A 9212-nucleotide genomic window follows, 5' to 3' on the forward strand; every position below is an offset into this window, starting at 1 on the left:
CAGCTGAGCTTATTCCGCCTGCTCCCAGAAGCCTCCCTGGTTACAACTGCATCTCCAGGCATGGAGATTGCACTTTTGCTATGCTCAAGAGCTGCACCACAATGTGAGCGCACCGCAATGTGTGAGCTCCCAGTCTGTTATACATGGGGACAAGTCACTTAGTTGGCAGTGAACTGGCTGCCCCTAGATTTGGCTGCAAGCCCCATAAATTGGAAAGGGGATTAGATCCACGCTCCCTCTTTCTCTGAGGGGGCCCTGGCTAAGCAGACTCCAGAACTAGCTCATTCTAAACAGCGTCATGCCTACTTACGAGTCCACAGCAGCCTCAGGGCAGAGCAGTCTGGCAATGGAAAGCTGTGCATCATGTTGGCCGTTATAATAATAATATAATAAGTGCAACCTACAGGGAGACCATTTTTGGCTGACATAGGTGCCAGAGCAAATCATCAAAATCTGCATCCCCCTCTTGCACGCCCCAAGCTGTGTGGTCAGAGCAGTAGTGGGAGAGCATTCCCACTGCCACTCCCACTGGCTGGGTACATGTTTCCCCCCCTTTCTCTCCCTCGCTAGAGGGAGTGAACAGAGCGGAGCCACTATTGGGCGAATGGGTTCAAAGAACCGCTCAGGGGCTGCGCCTGATGTCAGACATGGGGGCGTGATTTAGCTCTCCAATAGGGTGGCACAGCCCCATTTGGGAGCAACATCGGCCCACGCTGCATCGGCAGCAGGGTCAGAGTGACTCTCCCTACCTTTTAAAGGATTTCACTCCCCAATGGGGCCATGCGGCCCTGCTCGGGAGTTAGATTGGCCTGTGCTACATTTGGCAGCGCAGCTGGAGCGGCTCTCCCTGCCTTTAAAATTCAGAGAGAGTCACTCGGGCCGTGCTTCCAACTCACTGCCCTGTTTGGGAGCTAAACCACATCCCCGCATCTGACATCAGATGCAGGGGTGTGGCTAAACACTTCCTGCATCTGATGTCAGATGCAGGGGGCAGGACTAAGGGGGCTGCCCTCTTCTGCCCTCAAAATATATGTACCCAGCTGGCAAATGCCTGCTTGGAAAAGAGTACTGGATGGGGGGAAACCAAAGACGGTGGCTCCCAGTAGCTGGTGGCCCAGGTTCTTTGAACCTCTCCACTCTATTAGCTCCACCCCTGAGCACTCCCTTATGCCAGTGCATCTTTCCCCCCCACTACTAGAAGGCTAGTAGCAGTAACATCCTTCTGGATGTTAGCCACAGTGCTGAGGGTGAATAGGAACATCTGCTTTCTGCTGCTAAATATAAGAGAGTCACCATATTTAAAGGTGCCTCTTTGAATTATCAGGGGTTCAGGTGGTAGATGATACACTTGAGAACCACTGTATGATAGGTTTCATGTAAATAGAAAAGAATTCAGTATGCTTGTTTCTCTTACTTCTCAGCACTGCTTTAATTTAGACTCAAGTTTGTTTCCATTCCCATGTTCAGATGGTGTTATTTCATTCTGTCACTATAAATTATTGGTGCTGAAAATGCTGAATCAGGAAATGGGTTATAGCTCTTGAAGAAATGAATCCCACATTATGTCAAATGCTTCTGCTGAACTTTATGTTGTGTCCCTCAGCATGAGCCATTGTCACACATTTTGAAGGCCATGGTTACACATCAGAGTCTTCAGAGTGTCAGCTTTTCTTGTTTCTGAAATCATAGTGGGGAGATAATGTTGTTAGGTTGCACTTGTGCTTAATTCTCAGGCATTGTGCTTATGCTGCTTCTGCAGCAGTCAAGAGATGAGGGAGTTGCTTATTTACCTAATTTGCTTTCTTTACCTAATTAGGTAGTAGGGCTGCCTATATTTGCAAGACTAGAGCATGACAGGATGTCACTTTTTATTTCAAAAACCTCTTGAAGGGGAGAAGATTATTAAAGTTGGGAATTGGGTGTGGAACTTTAAGCAGAACCAGAAAATAATGCTACTAATAAAAGTTTTGTAGGAGAATTCCCAGCCCTTTTGGGGAAAGTAGGTAAAATTAATGTCATAAAATAAAGTAAAAACAAAAACAGCTTTCCCCTTGCAATCATGTTTACCCATTTATTTATTCAGTTTATATCCTGGCTTACTTATTGCATGAACTGAGAGTGAGTTACTACATTTCTCTGTTTTGTTTTTCAGATTTCCATGGGCCTGTTCAGACGATGCTTTCAACACATGATTAGATTCCTCTACATGTGTACAAATGATTGAAAATTGAAAATCATCCAAATTGAAAAACATACATTATTATCTATCCAGGATTTAAAGGTCATTCACACAATCAAAAACTGTTCTACCTGGGTTTGGGAGCTGTGTGTGCTCCCAATTTTCAGTTGAGTGGAAGCAAGGTGGGAAGAAAACCTGGGTAGACTTGATTGTGTGGAAGCAAAATATGAGGAAAAACTATCCAGGATTTCTACCTAGGATTTCCTCCTACCTTCCACACAATTGAAAATTGGAAGCACACACAGCTCCCAGGTAGAACAGTTTTTGATTGTGTGAATGACCTCAGTATGTTGGCTTTAAAATGTGTGTTAGGCACTATCATGTGATTAGATGATCATCCAGATTGCTATGTGATGTTCCCTGCCCTAACCATTGAGATCCTATTGTAAAAACAATAGAGCCCAAGATAAGATCATTCACTTTACCCACATCGGGCTGTAAGGCTGAATTTGTTATCCAAGTGGGTATTTAAAAAACATAGATATAGATATACCTATCATGCATTTTAAAGTGAACTGGCCCCTTGACAATTAGATATCCTTGACAGGATCAGATTATTTCAGAGGAGAGAATACCGGAGCCTAATATACAGTGTATTTGTAATAATCTGTTTCTTTACAATGTCTAGGTCGAGCTGGCATTACCAGGGCAAAGAAGAAAGCACACACAGAAAACAGTGACTTGATTCATAACATCCTTCCAAAGTCCCCACATCAACTTTCATGTCAGAAACTTCTTAGTCACTTCACAAGCCAGCTAGGGATTTCCACAATCACAGCTTCCTGCGAGCGATAATGGTGCCATTTTAGTAGGACATAGAAAGGTGCGACCTCGTTCCGCTGAAAGGTGCTACCTCCACCCACACATGTACACCCTCCCAGATTTCCATCCTATATTCTGGTCATTCTTCAGGGCCTTCTTTATGGCCCTTCGGAAATATATACCATTTTCACCTAAATCTAGCATGCACAGCCCATGATTCTTCAGATTGTAGTCCCCAGACCCTGTCCCTCGAACCTGACCTGACATTTCACCCCTGGCCCACTACAGCTCCATTCCCTGGCTGTCCTTGTGAGGCCAGTATCTTTTGGATCAAAATATCTAAAGTCTGCTGCCTTGGCCCAAAAGAACTCCAGCTTTCAGTATTGCTGTGGCTTCTGTGTTCCCTCCCATGTCTACCCATCATGGCTTATTTCTGCATCCTACAATAAGGAACAAACCCTGCCAAAATGGAGTAAGTTTGTAATACATTGCCCGAGATGTCATAGTGCTAGATAAGAAGGTTGCTGGTTAAAAAGAAATTGGTTGAATACAGAGATTCACAAATGTCTATGTCAGACGAATGGAAGCAATTGCACTGCTGCTGATGCTGTTTCTTTTTCTTCTGCTGCTGCTTCTCATATTGGATCTGAGCAAGGATCTTCTCTCTCCACTGTTAGATGGGGCAGAGCTGCAACAACAGAAGAAGAATTTGAGCAGATACCCAGACCTCAGGAAGAATCATGGACTTTCCAAGGGCTGTTTGCTACAGAGAGCTGGCAACATTTTTTTAAAAAAGGAGAATTAAGATGATGATACACTTGCCCCTGAACATCAAAGAGAAATGGGAGGTGTGCTACCTGGCCAGCATCACTAGGTAAGCCTTTCAGTCTGCTACGTCTTTACACTTTGTTTCATTTTTGGCAGTGTTGTTTAGTTTCCAGGCAGTCCTTTCATGAGGCAAGGTGAGCCAGTCGACTCAAGCAATGGATTGCTACAGTGCCAGCAGGGCGGTGAGATGCCCCTTCCTGCTGCAATCAGAGCATTTCTTCAAGACTGATCTGACCCTCACAAGCTTTCCAAGGAGTGCCTCTCCTTGCACTCCTTGAAGAACTTGCAAGAAGCATGAGGAAGCATGAGGAGAGGAGAGAAGTCTGCTGGCAACTTTTCCTCCTCCTCCTCGTACTACTGCTACTATTATTACAAATATCTATACATTGCTTTTCAACAAGGTTATCAAAGCAGTTTACCTAGAAAAAGAAACAAAATGGCCCCATGTTCCTAAAGGGCTAACAATCTAAGAAGAAACAGAAGACAGATACCAGCAACAGCTACTGGAAGGATGCTGTGCTGTGGTTGGATAGGGACAGTTGCTCTCCCCCTGCTCAATATAAGAAACTTGACACCTCCAAAGGTGCCCATTTTTTGTTCGGTTAGCTCAATCCCCCCTCCCCCCCACCACTTTCAAAGTTCATGGGGATCAGTTTTGAAAGGGAGCAAGCCCCTGCTAGGGACATGGGGCAAGTCTGCATTCAAGGCCTCGCCTCAGGCACTGCAGTACCTTGGGCCACCCTGGCTAAAGCTCCTCCTATTGATTTACAGAGCCAGCATTTACACAGTTGAAAACTGGCCCAGTTGGCATGTGTTCATGAGGCCAAACCAGACATGATGGGGAATTGGCTTACAGTATCAGAGGTGGAAGAAAATTGCTTGGGCAATGGAACATGGTTAAGTAAGGTGGGGAGGTGGGGGATTATCCCGCGCAGAGCATCTGTGCGCTAGTACTTGATTGCTCCCCTCACCCCCTGCCACAGCCCCCCTCACCTCAGAGATCTCTCCACCCGCACCTGAGCTGCACTAATCTGAGCTTCACTCTTGCTCTTCCTCCTCCTCCTCCATCCAGTTGCTTCCATCCCCCTCACCTTTCTTGGTCATGGCTGCAGCTGGCCAAGCTGCAGCCCCCTATTCCCAGAGACCTCCTCACCCGAGCCCTGCTCCTGCTCCTCCCCACAGAAGCCTCCGCAGCAGCAATTGACCGGAACCTTCCTCGCTGCCATGGTCACTCATTCCCCTCAGGCCGCTGACAGGCCCAGGCCCGTCCCTTGCCTGCCTGCCTGCCTGCCTCCCTTCCTCCACCAATGGCCTCAGTAGCCCCAAACAGCAGCAGTGGTTGACTGGGCCCTTCCTTACTGCTGCCACCACCATAGCTGCTTGTACCCCTCAGGCTGCTGACAGGCTCAGGCCCGTCCCTCGTCCTTCCTTCTTTCTCTCTTCCCCTCCCTTCTTTCTCTCTCTCTTTCTCTCTCCTCCACTCACTCTTCCCTTCTGTCTTTCTTCCGCTCCCCCCTTCCCCCCCTTCCTGAGTTAACAGATCTTGTTCGTTTTGTTTCCTCATCTAATTCACACAACGGCAGCCTCCTTCTCCTGAAGGAGCTCTTTCCTCCCTCATAACCCCTCTCTTCACAGACCTCAGCCCACTTTCCTTTTATATATATAGATTCCTCTCTTCTACATTCATTTTTCAACCAGTAACATTTGCATTCCAACTGACCTTAACCATCACAGACGACTCCTCCCTATCTGCATACAGAATCCCCACTGCCCAATAATCCATGGTGCTTCTGCTCTCACAGGCTCCTTATCCCTATCTGCATATGGAATCCCCACTGCCCAATCAAGTTGTTGTACACTGCCCAGAGCCTTTGGATGTGGAGGTTTATAAATGTAATAAATAAATAAATGACCAACCAACCAACCAGCCACGGTGCTCACACATGGGATTAGCCACAGGTACGCCTTAGATAATTATATATAGAGATTTTTAGCTTGAAAGAATCCCAGAACCTGGTTTTTTGCTGACAGTAAGTGGGGAGGTGCTAAATGATTGCTGCCCTCTAAAGACAGCTTAAGGGGCAAAAACTGCAGTGCTCAGAATCTCTCTCTGCACCTTACTCTATCCTTTTAGTTAACACACATCAATGTCTATATATAACAATAACATATACATTGGGTTTGTGCTTGCCAGCTAGCTAGACTTTGTAGACATTCTCCCACACTGAGAGAAAGAAAAATAATTCACTGGCACTGATTTCATCTTCCACAAGTGTGGAGAGTAGGAATCTCTCTCCTTTCTTTACTCCACCCACTCTCCTAACTCTGTCCCTCTCAGATCTCTTTTGTTTCATGCTGGGAATACAAGGGAGCAGACTGTTTTGGCTAGAATGAGATGGACACAGATGTGACCACCTGTTGCAGGCTCCTTGCTTTCCACTGGCTCCCATAACACTTCTAAAAATTAACTGGAGAAGAATGGTAACCCTTAAAATTGCTTAGCACCAGGCACTATGGAGTAGTTTCTGTGTTTCCTTACATGCAGGTTGGCATCCCAATGTCTGCTGTGCTGCTCCGCACAGAGTGTCTGAGTGTAGATGTGCCAACCCAGGATCTGATTTTGCCACAGCTTCTTCTCTGATTTCAAAGAAAGGAAATATCCTTGGACAAATCTGCTTTGTCAAGGTTGAAAGTGTTCCACACCACAGATGGCGACCATAAGGTGCAAGTGAGTTTGCCGATGAACTGGAGATGCCCTGCCCATTTGCTTCACTTCTAAAGGCTTAGAAGGAGGGGGGAGCCCCACCTTTCCCCCTCCTCTCATTTATGAAGTGAGATAATGTGCTTGAAACAGTTCTTCACTTTAATGCCTTGGTTCTGCACGATTTGTGGCATCCCTGCTACTGCCAATTCGGCCATGTGTAGCTCCTGCTGCAATCCATCTCACTTGTAGCACAATTGCGGCAACAATTTATTAAGACAAAAAAGGAGTGGAAGTGCTAGGACGTCTGGGTGTGGGTATGTCTGTGCACACAGCATCTTGCTATGGTTCAAGCTTCGGTTCTAGGAGGCTCACTGGGGTATTCGAAGGGATGACTCACCAAGCATTGTTGCAAAATGAGTTGTAGCTGTGCCACTCGTCTGTATCGGAAGTGCCCACCTAGCTGTGAACCTAACGGATGCTTTTTGGTCAACTGCTGTTCTCTACAGGATCTTGATTGGAAGGAGGGACTTTCCCAGCAAACATGAGGGGAGTTTCAACAGCTGCCTATGCATTGGGCAGAGTCGTAAGGGCTACAAAATCAAAAGACATTCGCTGGCTATTATGACTTTCCTGTTTGTCTGAGGCAATGCCTTTGTGTAAATACTGGCAGACCCGTGTTGTTCTCTTGGGTAGAGTGAAAAGATGATGGCCACATCTGTACAATGCTGCATTGCCTGATTGCTGAAAGTGCAGTTTTCATGGCCATTTGGTTCCCTTTCGTACGAAGCTAGATTAGAACGTTAGTCACACTAACGTGTGGCCTGACCATGATGCTCACTGCAGGCAGCAGATTTGTGGGGGGAGGAAGCCCTGTTCCTACCAGCCAGCCCTGCCTCCACTGCTCTTTTCTTCCTCTGCCTCCTCCCACTCTCCAAGAATTTAAAAAGAAATAGGAGAATGGAGCTACTAGACTACACCACTCTCCTCCACAGAGCTCAGGAGGAGGAGAACCAGGCAGCAGCTGGTGTGCCACTGGTGGGTAAGGGGGCAAGGCGGTATATGGTCTGCCACCTCAGGCCTTGAGAGGCCTTGGGTTGTCTTTAGTGGCACTCACACTGGGGGTGGGGTTGAAAAACAAGCACGATTGGTGTGGTAGAGTGATAGAAAACTGAGGCTGCACTTGGCTGGCAGAGTGGCTAAGAAGCTGTTTGGAGGAGGCCAGAGTGGATATATCTGAAACCTTGAAAAATCAGTGGGAGGGGAATGGTCCCAGGGCAATGCTCAGCAGCACCAACACCACCCCACTCAAATGGACTGAAATTACTTTTGGTCACCTGTCCGCATGAGGAGAAAAAGCCACAGGATCATTTCTGACAAACGGGCAACCCCAGAGGATTCAAAGATGATGCTATTATTGGGCACCTGAAGCTGTCAGTGTTTGCAACTGTGCCCCATACTGCCTGCCCAACTTGCACATTTGTAAATATGCACATGATCAAATAGGCACCTAAAGTCTCCAGTTATTTCTCTCCTTCAGCTGAGAGCAAAGCTGCTCTTAAATTCCCACTCCTTGGCCAAGGGGAAGCGGAAAATAATATTAAGAATGCACCTCTGGTAGAAAGACCCTCTTACTCTGACACCCCTGCCCCCCCATCTGTGATTTCCTTCGTTTCATTGTGTGGGAACACAGCTTCTGATTTTCAGTGTTGTCAGATTTATAGGACTCCACTTCCTGGCTAAACAGGGGCATTTTTTTTAAAAAAGGAGTATAAACCGACGGAGTGTCTCAAGTATTCTTTCTCTTATTGGCTTCCATCTGAGGCAGTCCAACAATAACACAGCACACAAGAATTTCTTGTATTTCTGTGATAATGTGTATGCTCAAATAGACATCCTGGGATCTTTCGAAGCACTAATAATATAAACATTACCCAAAGGCTTGACCTGAGAATATAGATTAACATAATGGTCTTGGTCCTGCAGAGCAATGAAGACATCCAGCGACCTGAAGGAAACAGTGGAATTATTTAATCCAGGCTTATCAGAAAGTATGTTGTCATATAGAGAAAGATGTGGGGGAGAGAGGGAGAGAGAGAGGAGGGGTAATGGAGCTTCTGCCTGTACAGTAACTGTACCGAGGACTGAAAGTGAAAAGAGTGAAATAATATCTGCCATACGCTTTTTTGAAACTGTCAGATGTTCAGTGTAAACCTGGAGCTGGGCCTATGTTGAACCTTTGTCCATCCACAATGACTGTGGGAGATAGAAACTAAAGCAAGGTCAGCACAGAATTCCTCATCTATACAACCAAACCTATTATTCTGATATAGGTCTCTTCCAAATCATGTGTTGTCTCCAGAGGGATCTCAGGTAGGGATGTATAGAATGTTCTGGCAGCAAAATGTTTCAGCTCAAAACAGGCTATTTCCAGTCTTTCAAGTGTTTTGATCTCAAAACAGAACACCTTTTAAATAAAGGACCTATTTCAAGCTCAGAGCAGAACAACTCCATTTCAATCGAAACGTTCCTACATTCCGAGTGCCATTTTGGAGGACTGTTTTCTCCTTGTTGATTGGTTTTCTGGCACTGGCTTTTGATTGGCTTGTGATCTCCTTGCACCTTGGTTGCCTTGTTATCACACAAATCAAGTGTTGTCATGGGCAACTGTGGCTGGGGGGA

At 46.3% G+C, this 9212-nt stretch overlaps 1 long non-coding RNA gene across 1 annotated transcript; it reads right to left on the bottom strand.

Annotated features, from left to right (window-relative positions):
* Window positions 1-1437: 1437 nt before the first annotated feature.
* Window positions 1438-5617, bottom strand: LOC128340006 (uncharacterized). Its single transcript, XR_008313395.1, has 3 exons — window positions 5550-5617; window positions 3489-3689; window positions 1438-1677 (listed from the first exon to the last, which is right to left on the bottom strand). It is a non-coding gene; the product is annotated as an uncharacterized LOC128340006 (long non-coding RNA).
* Between the last annotated feature and the right edge of the window lie 3595 nt (window positions 5618-9212).

This window comes from Hemicordylus capensis, chromosome 1, assembly GCF_027244095.1.
Source record: "Hemicordylus capensis ecotype Gifberg chromosome 1, rHemCap1.1.pri, whole genome shotgun sequence".
NCBI lineage: Eukaryota > Metazoa > Chordata > Lepidosauria > Squamata > Cordylidae > Hemicordylus > Hemicordylus capensis.